The sequence below is a fragment of the Taudactylus pleione genome, unplaced genomic scaffold, assembly GCF_031769625.1.
Source record: "Taudactylus pleione unplaced genomic scaffold, aTauple2 ptg000046l, whole genome shotgun sequence".
Classification (NCBI taxonomy): domain Eukaryota; kingdom Metazoa; phylum Chordata; class Amphibia; order Anura; family Myobatrachidae; genus Taudactylus; species Taudactylus pleione.
The window spans coordinates 8,183,545-8,201,303 of record NW_028284448.1 but is presented as its reverse complement, the minus strand read 5'-3'; the positions used below and the strand labels follow the sequence as shown (position 1 = coordinate 8,201,303).

At 39.6% G+C, this 17,759-nt stretch overlaps 1 protein-coding gene across 1 annotated transcript in view; it reads right to left on the bottom strand.

Annotated features, from left to right (window-relative positions):
• Nucleotides 1–1,561: 1,561 nt before the first annotated feature.
• FOXO3 (forkhead box O3) overlaps nt 1,562–17,759 on the bottom strand; it is a 147,882-nt gene continuing 131,684 nt past the window's right edge. Inside the window, exon 3 of the mRNA XM_088460455.1 lies at nt 1,562–9,776. The gene's annotated coding sequence lies outside the window, so the exon portion shown is untranslated. The remainder of the gene's footprint in view (nt 9,777–17,759) is intronic.

Here is a 17,759-nt window from a genome sequence, read left to right as displayed (position 1 = left end):
AGACTTATTTTGGTAAGCTGATTAGTACACGGTGGAAAGTAAATTATTTTATTTTAATGCTGTGGTTGTTCTAATAAACTTTCTTCATTGGTAGTTTGCGCTGTCCGTCAGCTCAGACATCTTGGTACTAGCTTCCTGAGACTTTAGTATACCTCTAAAAGTGGCTCTGCGTGGCTTCACATGATTTTTCAGAAATTCTGAGAAACACAAAAGGTTTGTGGACATTTAAAAATCCCTTCATCTACAACACTTATCTAAAATATCTTCAAGGCTCTCATTTTCCTGCCATTTTTATCCCTACTAAGGGCCGTATTCAATTAGAAGCGAAAAGCCGAGATCCGCAGAAAAGTATCACCGATTAAGACTTTTCGCCAGTCGGAAACTTATCTCCGTATTCAATTCCATTCGCTTTTCGCGTACGCGGAAAGTCAATGCAATGTAATAGGCAAAAAGATTTGCCTGTGAATAGCAGGAGAACAGAAGTGCAACATTTTTATTTTGGGGGCAAAGATGGGGAAACCACTCAGGACCCTTGGAACAGCCCCAAAGGACAACTGTCAAAAAATTTAAATTTTGGGGTCGAAAAAGCACAAAGTGGGGGGACAAGTTCGCAAACTAGTGAAGTAAGGTTCTGGGGGTGCACTAAGAAGGGGTCAAGTGTTTTTGGGATTGCTGGTGCTTTCATGAGGGAGGAATTTCACTTTTATTAAAACTACACTTTAGAGACATTAAAAGATACTAGCACCCATTTTCAGGTAACCCAAATTTGACAGGACTACTTATTTTATCCTAAAAATACTGCTTTATGCTATACGTCACCACTTTTGCAGAGACACTAATTAGAGGCAATTGTGCAAACTTGAATACCCCAAACAGTTATATTAGGGCTAATCGGGCACTACTACATTGATCCCCAATGTTTCTGCATCTGTTTGGGGGGGTTCAGGCTGATTTCCCCGATTCTGACACCACTTTTCGCCTGTTCTGACCTCGGGCGTCGCCGATTTCGCGTCTTTTGAAATTGAATAGGGCGAATAGCGGGTACGCGCACAATAAGTTTCCGCTGCTGAAATGCGTGATGTAGGCAAAAAGTCCAGCATGCAAAACTTTATCGCGTACGCAAAATTGAGTACTGCCCTAAGGGTCAAATATAGTAAGCAGCAGGTTTTGAAAGTGATGAGCAGTCAGATTTAAACGAGCAACTTTTAACAAGGCAAAGTCAATCTACTTTTGCAGGAATAAACATTGCGGCTTTAAACCCGACTTAACTCCCCAAAATCTCTGCACTTTCATAATTCCACTATTACTTATGGCCCCAAGTCTTTGATATTAAGATAGCTATACTTTAGGCTTTATTTTCCTTCAATGACACATACTGACAGATAACTGGAAGTCCTCTTCCCGTATGGGCAATAACAAAGCAAAACTTAAACAGAATAGTGGAGTAACTGCTCTTTTTCAATAAATGGTTTCTATATATTTTAAATCAATCGAAAATATATTTTATTAAGCAACCTTTGTGTCTTGTAGTCGTGTTAATAAATAAGCCATATAAAAAAAGTCAGAGATCCATTATGCTTTATTTACATGCATCACCATCTGTTTTACAAACTAGGTTACAATTTAAAATGGAATACACAAGGCAATACCTACTAACACCACGTGGAGTAAAGCACTGCTCTTCTATTGCAATTGAGACAAGAAAGGTGTCCGAATCGGTGATGTGGGTAGAAGGTAGTATATAGTTGTGGGCTGGTCTTCTCGCAGCTATTAGCGTAAAGGATTTTAAATTAAATGCAGCAGGTATACGCTACGCAGGTCATATGATAACATGTAAACATCTCTGACATTCCTTCCATTACCAATGTGTAAGTGTTCTGACAATATACATTAGACATCTGTTTTCACATAATAAACATAAATAAATTGGCTGGTGTAATGTACATTGTTATAGATATAGACACCAAGTGCTCCTCTGTTCCACAATGAGCATTGACTATAGAAAGCACTGTTGATGCTTGTAAGTTACTTCTTCATTTGTTTTACTTGAATCTAGTTATAGATTAACCTAGCCTTGCTGTAGATCAGTACTCTTCAGGATATATTTCATGACATAAGAAGGGAAAAGCACATCATCATGTTAAAATTGTATGTTATAGAAAAAAGATGACACATTCCACATAATTATTTAGGTAAAATATCATCCGATCTCTGACTTTATAGACAAAACAGGATACACAAGAAAAGAAAAACAAACTATACTTAATTGTAGTAATGCTCTCTAAAACAAGGTGTCGATTTCTAGGAGGCCTCCTGCCAATGCTGCACTCTTGCTAGGCACAGCTGCATTCACAATGTTTCAGGTTAATTAGGAGACAGCAGGCTCTTTATATTTATCTTCCTTAAAAACTGTTATAAGGTTCACTCCATATAATATATAACTTTTATCAAAGACATAACATGGCGAAAAACATAACAGCTTTATTATACTTAATTAAGCAATTGTGGGGTTCTAAAACAGCTCCATGAGAGAGTTAGTAAGCAAAATACTAGTCTGACAGCCAACATACACTAAACTTCTTCAGTGACAGGCATTATGGTTTATCAACACTGGAGAAACAAAAGTATTTTCATTTGATGTGTATATTATATATTTTACACACACACACAAAGAAAAAAAAAAGCTACTATAATATTTGAGAGCTTTTAAAATCTCTAAAATATCATACTGAAGATTTTCATTTAAAATTGTTAAGGCCAATATTTATTTTCTTAATTTTAAAAGCCATCTTAAGCTGGGTACAGAGTGATCTGCAGATATTTGCACGATGATTGCTCATACACACTGAACAACCATCATCTGTCATCTGGCAGCGGGTCCCGCAGGCCGGGGGTCGCGTCGCCCCCCACTGTGGCCTCTGCTGCAAGTGTACGGGTGGTCGGCTGACTGCTCGTACACACAACACGATGAACAGATAGATCTGCAGATATATTGGGCATAGGCTGTAAATACTGGCCGATGTACACACGATATATATTGGCTGTTCAATTGATCGGCCAATATATCTGCCAGTGTGTACCCAGCTTCAGTTTAGCACAATCTCTTATCCGCTGGAGAGATCACTCGATCACAGGCAGACAACAATAGGTGGTCTCTTAAGCACAGGCAGGGCACAGAACAAATAGGAGAATTGAGGATTAAGGATCGCCACAAGTTTCAGCTCCACTCCACTGCCAAAGTAATACTTCTACACTGAGAAATTACTTTGACAACTTCTCTCTCTCATTGAACACCATAGACATTATTGTTAAATAAAAGGTTGTCCCTTAAATGCTTCCACTCTGCAAACATACAAAAAGGATATCTAAAATGGCCTAAGAATGGTTTAAAATATTGAACTCCAGAAATTATTGGTCAAATTAATAATTCATTTTTGCTTCCAATAAATGCTAGATGAGTGTTTTACACTTTGCAAACCTGGCCTTCAAGCCATGCTATTTGGTTAAATAACTGCAAAGTTAACATGCGGATCTCCAGTGGTAAAAGAAACAGCATTTTATTTTACATGACGCTGCTGAGGTTGCCAAGTGATAATGGGGCAGATGTATGAAGCTCTGGAAAGTGATAAAGTACAGAGTGATAAATGACCAGCCACTCAGGTCCTAACTGTCATGTTACAGGATGTGGTTGAAAAATGACAGTTGGGAGCTGATTGGTTGGTGGTTTATCACTCTCCACTATCACTTCATCAATCTACCCTAATGTGACTTTAAAACTTTAGGCCAGTGTGGGGCAGCCGTCCTCTACTTTGCAAGATTATCTGACCCCTGTGTGGAATACTGTCTGCCGTATGTATGAATTCCAGTAAAGAAGATTTTAGCGCCCCACTACAGCACCATTCGGAATAAAACTCCGTAAGCAGCAGAAATGACAAGCAGCTTCCTGATGCTGAACACATTTGGTTCTATTCTCTAGCAGAGTGGTCATATACATTGCAGCTGCTATGGCTTAAATAAAACCAAATATCTACATGTATGAATAATCACAGTCTGCTCTTTGTTTAGCACTGTTTACTAGAACGTATTCTGCTACATTACACTGATGCAAAAGATTTACAGTGTACATATTATAAATACTGACAAATACTACCATGGTCTCTTCCCTTGCACTTTAGAGACTTAATGACTAAGAGAAGACAACCTGTAAAAGGAGGACAGGATTGTACATTTAAAAGACTGCAAGCTAAATTCTGTTGAAACGGCTAAATGAGCTGAATGTTCAAACAGAGCAAACAGACCATTTTGACTAAAGTAATCCACCCTGTAAACATTACAACATTGCATTGACAAGTGTAAGGTGTCACTGTTAGATAATTGGGCAGAGTCAGGTTTGAGATTCATCAAATGCATTCATAACATTAGTGGTGATCCCTATGAATTGGTGCGGGAGGCTGAATGAGTACTACCTGCAGGATGTGACGATTACATTAGTAATATACAACACTGTAACTAGGGCTGGGCAACCAATGCAGCCACCCAGAGCACAGGACCTAGGAGGCAGCAGGGTCTCTCCCCCTGGACACCAGCATTTGACTTGCAGCAGGGAAACATTACAATGAAGCAGAAGGAGCTATGACTGTACATACAAATAGGCCCATCATCATAAGTATTAGAAATTGAATTTCTAGATTTCTCACAAAATTATAAAATATTTGTATTTTTATGTAATTAGGGAGTCAGGGGGTCTAATAGTGTAGGAGGGTACACACCCATGTGGCTCTGGGAACACCCACACAGCACTGATCACAGCACCTCTCCTTCTCAGTATAGGCCCTTTAAAATTTTCAGCCCTAGGCTCATGTGGCCCTTAATCTGGCACATTCCAGTAATGGCATCCTGTAGCCTAGAGAGATGCCCAGAGAATTCTTATTATGCTCCGGTCACCTAGGAGTGTCCTTAATGTGCTCAGCCCATTCCTAGTCCCAGTGGAATATCACCCTGCTACAGCTCTGTGGATGTAGTCAACTCAAGTAAAGCTCTGGGAATTTTCTGGCACCAGGGTGAATCACTAAAGTATGATAACAGGTACCGACAAATTGTTGAGCTGGCCCTGATTTCGATTCGGTGTGTTCCTTAGCTGGTTCTGTATGATGAGAAATGTGACATATTCCAAACGTCACTGCATTTTTGTCATCGAAATTGCACAGCTTGTGCGGTAAGTTATGCAATTCACTTCTAATGGTGCCATCAAGCACCACCCACTGCACTACGGAAGCGAGTAGGATGCAAAAGGGCGGACTGCCCTCCTAGGAGGACTCTCCAAACTCAGGAGTCTGGAAGAGTAGACTAGGGGCCTGATTCAGAGATGGACGCTAGTGCGATAGCAGCGGCGATTTCATACGCAATGCAACTGTGAAAATATGTTAATGTTAGCAAAGATCACCCGAGCATAAAGTCGCCCACTGCTGCTTTCTTACCTGTGTGCGACAATGCATACCTAAGTAAATATCGGTAACATCGACGCATATCGGCAGCCATCTTGCCCTTGCGGAAGGTCTGACCTTCTGCAGCCTTAGGAGCTGCGTATGCAATGTAATAGCATTCAGATGGTGAGAAACGCCTGTGTTTTTCTGACCGTTCCCCGTTACCACTCCCAAACGCTGACAACCTGTCACTCACTCTGTGTTGATTTCCTATTTGCGGCCGTAATCGCAGTGTGTTCGCTGCGCATGCAATCGCTCAATCTGCATACGTAATGCCACTGCGTCAGTCTCTGATTCAGGCCCTAAGTATGTGGTCGTCACAACTCGATTTGTTTTTATTTAAATTGTGAACATTTTGTAAATGTCATTAAAATGCCTGCCTCCCCTCACACTGACAATGTAGAATAGCACACCCATTTTTGCACGACTGCTAACACTGCTCTCAACATTTCTAAAGTATACTCTACTTAGTCAAAGTGAGCAACGGTACACATTGTATTAGTTATTTATGTATAGATTGGCAGCAGTATAATAATACATGCACAATCAAGGCCTTCCAATATAATAGCTTTAAATAAGATACAATCTTGGGTATGTTAATAGGACTGTGTTTAGCACCTCGTAATCCTACTAGTGGTTCCTATAGATCTAATATGTCTTTGCATTGGATTCCTAACCTTTGATACCTAGAATTGAAAATTTAGATATACAGGAGCCCTGAGTTGAGGTAAATATGTACTACATAAGGGTACCTATCCACGGGCATTCCAGAAGCATGTCTTAACTCTAGTAAAAATGCATATCAAAACGTAAACGTGTTCCATAAGCATTAGCTATGTCTTTTTATAAGTGTTATGTATGCTTTCCAATGTATCGAAATGTGGCAAAGGCACAGAAATGGAAAAAGTAGAAAAATGTTACCACAACGCAATGATCACAATGCAAGTAAAAATGCAAATGGTTATAATAACACTAGGAAATATGATTTTCAGTGTTAGATCCATTTTTACATGTGTTTTACATGCATTAAAAACACATGTAAACCATACAATTCAAACACCGGAGGACATGTACCCTTCGTCAAATAAAAAGAAGTTAAACTTGTCATTCTTTGTGCTTTACACCTTGGTGTTTTATATGCCTGTCATGCAGACAAATAAATGCACATGTGGTTCAGTAATCAATGTCTTCAAAATTAGGCAAAAGCACCAATAGTCGAACAACTAACACACTTATGTGGCAGCTAATTTTGTAGAATAAGTGAGAAATATCTATTTACTAAACGTTAGTAAAGTTATTTAATAAAGCACCTATACAGCTCCTGATTTTCTAGGTATATTAATATGATGCTGCTTCAAGCTGGGAATGTGCTTCTTTATAAGTATACCCAGGGCAATGAGGGTTGTGCTGCTCTTCACCCTCTTTTTAAAAGAGCCTTTATTGATGGACAGGTAATGTTTAAACCTTGTAATATTTGAGAGCTATGAAATTTATTTTAAATATATTATTCGGATTTCTGACTAATCTATTTATGCTTCTTCTAAACAGAAGACACAAAAAGCCTCATTAACTGATGTTACTTTTTCCACTTATCAAAGCTATTTTTCATACAGATTATATCAGAATGTCTTATTTCTGTCATCTGACAGACACACAAGTGTATGTAAATTATAATAATTAAAAACAAAACACAATGCTGAGACTTAAAAATTGCACTAACACCTACCGAAAATGTGTTACCACAGAGCTGCTTCCACTAGGCCGAGAACCAGGGCCTGCTACATGCAGCTGTTTTTCCAGGATCTCATCCTTTTCTGTTGCAGCCCCAGATGAACATCAAATCAAAAGATTATCTTATGATTGGAAATCTTGCTCACCCCTCAGCCTGACATTTTTGAGTGACAAGTTACATTTATGTGACTGTTCAAAACCAGGGAAAGGGGCATCTTAGTAACAGCTTTCCTATAGGTGGACGTACCACTTTAAGACAACCCACTGTGTTCAGTAAATACAGTAGAGACATAATTAGAGGTCCATTATGAAATTCATAGTTAGTGGTGTATCTAACATGACATTACCATGCAATGCATCGCATCTGGAGAGGGGGAGGGGGAAACAGTGAGGATTTTAACTTGTAGTCAGAGCAACTGCTACAAACACCAAAGCCCTGGTTAAAGTTCTAGGTCCAGGGCCTAGTGTTACTGTGTAGGATAATATCAGCCATCGCCTGAAAATACTGTGAGCTATATTCAACGAGTAAGGCTTAGTTACTCTGAATTTTTATGACAAGGTATGCTATATCTCTAGTACAACCACATTCATTATAGTAATGACTGAGAAAGGACCACAAACATGTGAGGACTAAGACACAGATTCCCAGAAGTCTCCCACAACACGGCTTTAGGGTTTGTTCACATATATGCACTGAGGAAATCGCATGAAAACTAACAAGCATTTTACACGCGTTTTAGTGATGCAGTTTTATCGCGTTTTACATGCACATTTCGTAAGTTGCACTTCTACCAATACAATCTATTGTACCGATAGCATCTTTGTGCTGCATTCTAACATTTTAAATGTGGCGTTAATATTTTTTTTTAACACAATGAAGGAGATGATCTGTTAAGAAACCATTCATTATATTTTCAATGCAGTTTTCAGGTGTTATCAGCTAAAAAGCGCATTAAGAATGGATAGGTGCAAAAGTCTCAGCAATAATGCCAGGGTGGTAAGGGGCCGGAAGGAAGAGTAATGAATTTGTGGATGGCTCAGTCAGTAGTGGGGGGGGGGGGGAAGAAGATTGATGTTTCCCGTAGTATCATTGCCACGTCATACGAACGCATGCACTTAACCTTTCTGACAAAAAAAAAAAAATACTAGTTTGCTTCTGGTTCCTAACACCCATGCATAATGATCAATCTCTGTACATAACAAAATATATTTATATATTTATATTCATAATGCCATAATGCAAAGGAAAAAAAAAAGTAGTACAGAAGGTATACCTAAGTAATACACTAGCGTCTGTACTTTATATATCAAGTTGTAATAATGTACCATTGATGTTTGTTCACAGATCACCCTACCCCCCCAAAAACAAACAATAAAAGAAAAAAAAAATCATAAAGACAATATCAGACATGCTGAGGAGTATAATGGAAGGGCCCTTGCAGCACCACTGTGCTTTGTGGATAATAGTGTAGCCTGAAACCCCTTCCCCCTCCTCTTACGCTGCGTCAGCAAGCAGAGGACAGTGTAAATGCAGGATGCTTGTATCATTCTGCTGTCCAGGGCTTCCACGTGCATGACAGATTGTTCCAAGTGAAGTAATGGAAGACCCATATAGTGCAATGCTTAGTGTAAACACCCCGTGTACAGTAATCAGTGTTGTTTTGGTACACATGCATACACAGCATTGCCAAAAGACTGCTATGTTTAACATATTTTCAGTTTTTAAACAATTTACGGTAATTTGGTGATAAGAGCTTGAAAATAAACCCTTAAAACTAAATACAGATAATGGAAACATAGCATTAAAAACCAGCTGCACTGATCAGGATATTTACAGCAGTATACAACTGATTAGGGTGACCGGAAGTAGTACCATGTCAGTAACATATTTATCCCTGAATTGCCTCATCTTTAAAAAATAAACAAACTAAAAGTAGGTTTCAAACGGAAAGTATTGGGTACAGTCACTACTGGGAAATTGTGCCTGTTGGCATAACGGAGGAGGCAGTCAAAATTTGTAGAAGATTGATTGTTAGCTTACATGTACACTTGAGGTCTAGCAGAGTATTTCTGTAACACATTGCTAGTATCATGAAAAAGAAAACAAAAATGAAAAAAAAAAAAAAAAAAAAAAAGTGTAGGTCTCACAAAGTCACGGTTGCAAAGAATATGACCCCCAGCCCCATAAAAGTAATGAACACCTTAGATAAGCAGTTCACAGCTGGTACGGGAGGGTAGTGATGCATGGCAGCTATACCATCTATGAATTTGTTGACAAACACCTCTGCATAACGATGCAGTGCTCACAAGGAGCATATTGTACTCCTCCGTCTATGGTCTCATCCTGTGCAGAAGACTTTGCATACTGGATCACGAGGGGGAAATATCCTGGAAGGACCTTTACTTGAGCTGAATGATTTCTGCTCATAGTCTCCACAAGGTTAGGAAATTGATGCAGGTTTCAGGAAAAGGTCATAAGCTGTAAACAGTATCACTGTCCGCTTGCTGACAGCAGTTTTGGCAAAGGGTTTCATGTAAAGGGTCTCTTGTCAGTTTCTGGTCCTATAAAGAAGGAAGCAAAAAAAAATGCAGAGTTAGTTGGCAGTGAAAAAACGTAAATAGATTACGTTAGAATAAACGTATTTATTTTATCTTTTCTTGGGTACAGCTGTTTTTTAGGACATCTCAGCCAATCCCTTTAAAGCTACCTTCTCAGGTCCAACCTTCTAAAAAAAACTATTAGACCAAACAATACAGATGAGTAAACCTCCACCCAATTCCAATGAAGAGAGCCTGGGTGTAACTACTGTGTGTGACTGTGGTAGCTCTTTGCACTTTGAATGTTCCTATGCCAAGCATCTCTTGGCTTTTCAAAGTCACTTGTTCAGTGAAAACAAACCTATGGAAGGATACATTTTTGTTTCATGTAAAACCCTAAATACATTCCAATATACGAGGGTGGTTCAATACGTAAAGTTACAAGAACTCTCACGTGTGTAATGTACCCTATTTTCCTGCCAGGCCAGTGCACGTAGACAACCTATTCCCCTCACGGCCATTAGACTGTGCCTCTTATCAGTCATGGTGAGGCTGCTAGAAACATGGTCAAACAGAGGTGTGTAGGGTGATCAGAAAAGGGCACATCGGCATCTGAAATTCATTGCTAACTTGTCAAGGTGTACGGTAATTACGTAATTTCACAGAAACAAGTTTGGGGTCAGTCGTTGTATTACTACATGATTACGCCATGCCACACACAGCCAACCACACGCGAGTTATTACAGTGCTGCCATTGTGAGGTACTGGACCATCCTCCCTACAGCACCGAGTGATTTCCATCTCTTTGGATTATTAAAGTAGCACCTGGGTGGAAGGCGATTCACAACAGATGGTGAAGTACAGCAAGCCGTCATGTCCTGGTTTCAGGACTTGATACTGATTTCTTCTATGCTGGGATATATGCCTTGGTGTACTGTTAGAACAAATGCTTAGACAAGTACGGGGAGTATATGGAAAAATAATCAAGGGCATACTACTGTTGAAGTTGAATAAAGTTACGTAATGGTCTTGTTAAGTTATTTATTAAACCCCCCTCATAGTTAAGTACAACTACAGAAATCAGTACTAAGATAGCAGTGTAAATAAAACTAAACAGATTAGTACTGAAGTTTCCGTGCCCCTCTTTCCCCACTGTCCGTTATTACCCAGTCTCATTCATTACTATTTTCCATTGTAAAGCCCAATGTAAAATGCTGGCGCTATACAAGTAACTTATTTGATTAAAAAAAATAATTTGTGCAATATTCAAAATTTACATCAAGACAAAAAGTAAATATATATGTCTGGATAAAAGTCTCCTTAAATTACTAGCCAGGATTTTTATTAAGAAAAATATATGATGCGCCAATTTGTAGACATGCTGCTATACACAATGATGGGTATCGCAATCCAAGATAGGTGCAATATGCGTATATGAATATCCATTTATGCATTACAAATCATGACACCATAACATATCAGAATTTCTAACCATAGAAAGCATACTATACCAAGTAGTGCAGGGCATAGACCAATTTCCAGAAAATGTTACCAGTGGTACTCAACACATTATATCTGCATTCCCCAATATACAGCTTACCAGCTGTACCTAACGCATTATTCTGACAATGTCCAACTCACTATGCCAGTGAGATAAACGGCGTCTAAATCCCTGCAATAGTCCTATAATCTTGTGCTCTCCCCTGTGAGGTAGAAGGGCGGGTCCGTGGCTGCTTCCATGATGCCCATCCAACACCCAGGGCAGGAGAAGCAGATGTTGAAAAGAGGCAAAAGTGTGTAGTGCCTCAACTACAGGGGAAAACCTGTGGGGTTTAGGGTTAAGCTAAAGACAGGGGGGGTTAGGGTTAGGCAGTAAGGGGGGAAGGTTAGGCTTAGGAATTAATCAGGAGGGTTAGGATGTGAGGTAGGGTTATCGTGCACAACAAGAGGGTTAGGGTGTTAAGGATGGAAGTTTAGGGTACTCTCCCCTGTTGGAATGCTCAGCATCAGGATGCCACTGTCAGTCTTTTGACAGCTGGCATCCCTAGTGCCGGGATTTCATACCCAACCCCTTTAATGTCATACGCAGGAAGAGACATTCTTGGTGCACAAATCATTCTAACAAGGAACTGTTGCTGCATGTATGTACCCCTGTATTCCTGACTGTTGTAAAGCCTGTGGGAGGTGCACTCACACAAATACATTTTGCACCACACTGCACTGTGAGAATGGGTCACACATATATAATTTTTGTATAGATGAGTGTTGCTAGTGTGTCAGTGATACAGGAGTAACTTTGAAACAGGGATGATTTTGGGGGTACATTTGGAAAGGAGCTTTGTGACCAAGACAGCTCAGCTTGTTTATGCTGCACAAGATACGGTCAGAATGGAATTCTGAGGGGAAATGACCATCAATGGGCTAGTGCTTGGAAGCACATACTAAACACTTGTGATATCCTTTTCATTGACTGAAAGTGTAACTGCAGGTCAACTGACAGCAAATTTCAACCTGTGGTACAAGCAGACCAGAATATACTAGTCAGGTTGCACTGCATAAACCACTATGGGGCAATTCAATTCAGCGTGATGTGAATAGCGCAGGGAAGGAGTTGCCTGTTAAGTCAGACTAAAAGCACTTAAAGCGCCCAAAACTGGGTGTTTAATTGCGCTAACCGGCAAATGAACAGGTATAATCCAAACTACTACTTTGAGAGCTTGTTTACAATCGTAAAGGGTACTGGTGGTTCTATAATGTAGTGGAGTGGATTTTTCTGTATGCATTCCTTTAGAAGGCAAGGTAATTGAGTAACCATTTTCACTTCATGTTGTAGCCTTTCTTTCCAGACAGGAGAGCTGACAAAGCCGTTAGTCACAGATCACATGTAATGGACCAGCATTTTAGACAGCATGACACGGATGTTGTCCATATGTCATGGCCTCCTCAGTCAACAGATGTGAACCTAATTAATCATTTATAGCATATGCTGAAACAGTGTCTGATATAGCGTTTGCCACTCAACATATATATATATATATATATATATATATATATGAGGTTAGCAAATATATTATATAGAGAGTTTAGTCTCACTCGGCTGTAGAGTGTACAGCAAAGCATTATATAAGTTACTGTCACTGAAGTAGAGACTACAAGTCCTGGTATTGACTTTTTTTGTTTAAATTAGTTTTTTTTAATAAAAAAAGTTTCATTTACAAACAATAAAGAGGGATGCAGAAGAAAAAGGGGTACAAAGGGAACAGGATACAGTCTTGGTTCGAGGCCCAAGGAAAGTGTACGAAACATACGTGGTCTGTCTGGGGTAAGATATACTCTATGAATTGGTTTATAAAACATTTTTGTATGGTTAATGCAGCAGGACACCTTAAAACAAGTACAGAATATAATCGCCCAATCATCTTCAGAAATTAAATCAGAGAAAGACCTATCACAGATAGCTTGGTAGGCAAATGCTTCCAGAACTTGGGAACGATACCACCATGTAAAGCCCCCTTTGTGACTAGGTGAGGTAAACTGTGCTAGTATATAAGTTGGGAAGGTTGACTTTCTTAAGAGGGTAGGTAAGAAGATCTGAAGTCACTATGTTAATGATATTCCGACCCGGGATATCTTAAGCCGACTGTAGGTATGAAAATGGGAAAAGTCCATCATCCGACAGAACATCGCCCAATGTGGAAAAGACCGCTACATGCCTAAAAGCCTAACTTTAAATCCAGTAGTAGGTTAGCTATATACTCATATACTAATAAGATTGGGCAGGTAATGGTATGTTCACCAGATCTCTTTGAACACAATAAGAAAAAGTAGACATGTGTAAATCTGAGGTTATATATCTAAGAACACTGCTTTCTGGTCTATAATTCTCAAATTACAAAGGATGGTGCAATACTAAACAAAGTCTAAAGCTGCATACACACACACAACGATTGAGTTAATGAACGATTTTAGTAAACGAGTTTCTACCTTGAAAAAATGAACTAAAATCGTTTACTAAAGTTGTTCATTTACTATGTTCATTTAAATGTAATGAACGATTTTTATGAACTACAAACGATTTTTGCATATTAACTTGATGAAAATCGTTGAGTTGACAAATCTGACTGAACTACAAACTACAAATGTGAACGCGCATGAACAATAATCGTTCATCGTTTGACTCAGAAAGTGAACGATTTTTTCAAACGATATTGTTAAACGATAATCGTTCAAAAAATCGTTGTGTGTGTATGCACCTTTAGTCACAAAATTATTTCCATTACTCTATAGCCTGGGCATTATTTTTGTCAACATCCTCAGTTCTTTTTTTATGTCCACAACTGAAAATGGAAATCACACAGAAGAGAGACTTGTGTATATACTGTGAATATAAGTTTGATTTATGATTACATTTGCTATATGATCTCCAACATATGGTGTGAATTTAATGGAGAATTGCAGTGTTGGCATTTTGGTATCTCCCCACACAGTATTTTCTGCAGATAAACATCCTCGTCAGTAACGTAAACCAGAAAGGTCCGAAAATGGAACACAATTAAATTCTGACAGCACGGTAAAGCTACTATAAAGACTATTACAATTTGAAAACTCTAAAAGGAGCACTACTGCTTTTTTTTTTTTAGAAAGCAATCTTAGAAATAATGGTAATGACACATGCACCTTTACATGCCTGCAGTATGCTTAGGAATATGCCACACAAATACCAGTGGTGTTAGATTTACTTTGATCAGAACTCTAACAATAAATAAGTGTGTTCTCTTGCACTGCGAGGTTTCAAACCTGCTGATGGACAGTGGAAGGGATGGTCATATATGGAAGCCTGTTACCTAAATAGAGGTGTTTCCATCTGTTTCTGATACCATTTGCTGTACTCTTTTAGATAGTACTCACAAAGAGGGACAATGATAGTCGTCAAAATCCCGACGCCTGTCATTAGACCTACGCCGGGAGCCCGACGCCTGGCATACCGAACGAAGGTAAGCCGGGCACAGACAGCCGCAAGGGGTGGGGTTAGGTTTTAGGGCTCCCGGGGGGGGCTTAGGGTTAGGCACCCCCCAGGAGGGTTAGGCTGGGGAAGAAGGGGGGTAGAGTCAGGCTGCAGGGAAGGTGGGGTTAGGTTTAGGGTATTTATACCGATCCCTCTCAAATTCCCACTTCATTTTTGGAGTTACATATGCTGATTTATGCAATGTGAAGGCCAGCATAGTTATTCTGCAATAAATGTATGGGAAGTGCGGGGCAGGGAAACCTTCTGCTGAATAAAACTGTTCATGTCGCAGGTTTTGAACATGTTCTCTAAAGATACATTATTACTGCTTCATGTCTTATAACATTGTCTCTTCCTGATTATTTTAGTCTACTTGAAGTGTATTAAAACAAAGTCACAAGGAAGATTATTATTTGGTTAGAAAAAATAAACATATACACAATTAACCCTCACAGCTGTAAACCTCCAGGGGGCGGCCTATAGCTGTAAATTGATAGACTCTCTCATAACCACCCCCTCCTACCCCCCAGCCCCCCCAAGCTATTACTTTAGCTACATTTTCAACAGGGAGAGAGGCTTATCTGATTAGCAATCCTGCAGGACACACTGAAGAAATAGAAGAGTGTGAGCAAACACACACAATATAATGTGCTATAAAGATATAGGTTTGCCCTGCGCTGCAAGGTGGATCCAGACGGTCCTTTTCTAGTCAGCAATTATTTCTCAGTTTAACTACTTACAGTACCAACCACCCACTGTTTTATAAGTTAGAACAGTGGCCTCTTAGATCTAAGCTGCCATTTTAAAACTACAAACAGAACATGATGTTAGGGCTCCAAAAGGAGTGCCCAGCAACCATCTAATTCAGGGCCTGATTCAAAGATGGACGCTAATGCGATCGCAGCTGCGATTTTATACGCAACGCAGCAGCGAAACTATGCTAATGTTAGCAAAGATCACCCGAGCATAAAGATGCTCACTGCTGCCTTCTTACCTGCTTGTGACAACGCATACCAACGTAACTATCGGTAACATCAACGCACATCAGACGGCCATCTTACCCTTGCGACAAGTCTGACCTGCTGCAGCCTTGGGAGCTCTTCTAACACGCAGAGCTGCGCATGCACTCGCAGTGGCTAATTTATGCACGCCCATTTAACGGCATTTAAATGGACAGGCACGTCTGCGTTTTTCTGATCACTCCCCGTTACCATCCCCAAACATTAACAACCTGTCACTTTGTGTTGGGATCCTCTGTGCGTCTGTAACCGCAATGAGATCGCTTAGCACGAGCAGAGCGGCTTATATGCATACGAGATGGCAAACAATTGCGCTATCTGCGTGAAAGTTGCATTAGCGTCCATCTAGGCATTGGATATTATTCATGTATCGGTTATTAGGCTATATTTATCTGTTTGTGCAGTTTGATTCATACCAGCCGTTTACGAGGTGTGGCTATTAAACAACAAGACTGATGCTATAATTTAGGTTTAATTATATGAAGTACATTTTAACTTTGTTCCCCTTCTGCATCCACACACCACTGCATTCTTATTTTCTATTGGGAGCTCATTATCTGTCACCAGCTCTATCATTTTCTTTTTTACCTCAGTAATTGATGCAAAATGGGTACCCTTGAGTACAGATGTGACTTTAGGGAAAAGAAAGAGGTCACACGGTGCTAGGTTGGGCGAGTATGGAGTTAGTTTTAGCACTATAATCTGTTTCTTGGTCAAAAACTGCTTCACAGAGAGTTGTGTGAACTGGTGCATTGTCCTGATAGAGGAAGAAACCATTTTCCCACAACTCTGGCCGCCGCCTCCTGATTCTTTCACGCAAACATTTTTGTAGTAAGATTTTTGCTAGAACATTTTTGTTGATTCACTGTTGAGCCGTCAGGTACCCAGTCGTCCAAAATAACACAGATGATATCAAAGAAAACAATTAGCATGGCTTTGAATTTGCTTTGACGTGTTTTCTTCATTCTTGGTGATGATGGTGTTTTCCAGTGCATGGGCTGGCGTTTTGTCTCAAGATCGTACTGGAAGATCCATGTTTCTTCATTCTCTGTGATAATGATGTTTTCCAGTGCATGGACTGGCGTTTTGTCTCAGGATTGTACTGGAAGATCCATGTTTCTTCATTCTTGGTGATAATGGTGTTTTCCAGTGCATGGCTGGCTTTTGTTTCAGGATCGTACTGGAAGATCCATGTTTCTTCATTCTTGGTGATAATGGTGTTTTCCAGTGCATGGGCTGGCTTTTGTTTCAGGATCATACTGGAAGATCCATGTTTCTTCACAGGTAAGAATTTAAAAAAATGCGAGTCAGCTTGAATTTGTTCCAAAGTGTCTATACAGATTTGATTTCGATTTTCTTTCTGCTCAGCAGTGAAAAGCCTTGGTACCATCTTAGCACAAACTTTTATCATGTTAAGATCTTGATGCAAAACAGTTTCTTTGTTGAGGTTTCCCATTTCTGTTATTCAGATGCTGAGTCGACAGTAAATTCAAACTATTTTCTCCAATTTTTTTCATATTTTCAGTTGTTTTTGGTGTGCAAGGACTTCCGGGATGTTCATCATCTTCGACATCCTCACGACAGTCACTAAATATATTGTGCCACTCAAACACACGTGCACGTGACATACAATCTGCCCCATATACCTCGGTTAGCATACGGAAAGATTCAGTGGGTAATTTGTTTAATTTAACTGCACATTTAAACATTGAAAAATGTTTATTTTCCACAATGAAGAAAACATTTAACCGGGTTTGGCTCTGAGGCTCTTCCAGCAAAAGACAATTACAAAATACTTACACGCCATCATAAGCTAGATTCCCATCACTGAGATCCCCATTACATTATGCCACAAACTATTTAACGCAAAACAGGCACAAGGCCCCACTAAAAATAAATAGCTCTACTACATACTACAGCACCCATTCAAGCCTTTCCTCTCTTACACTGCTGTTATCTAACCTCTCCCAAACCTTAACCCCA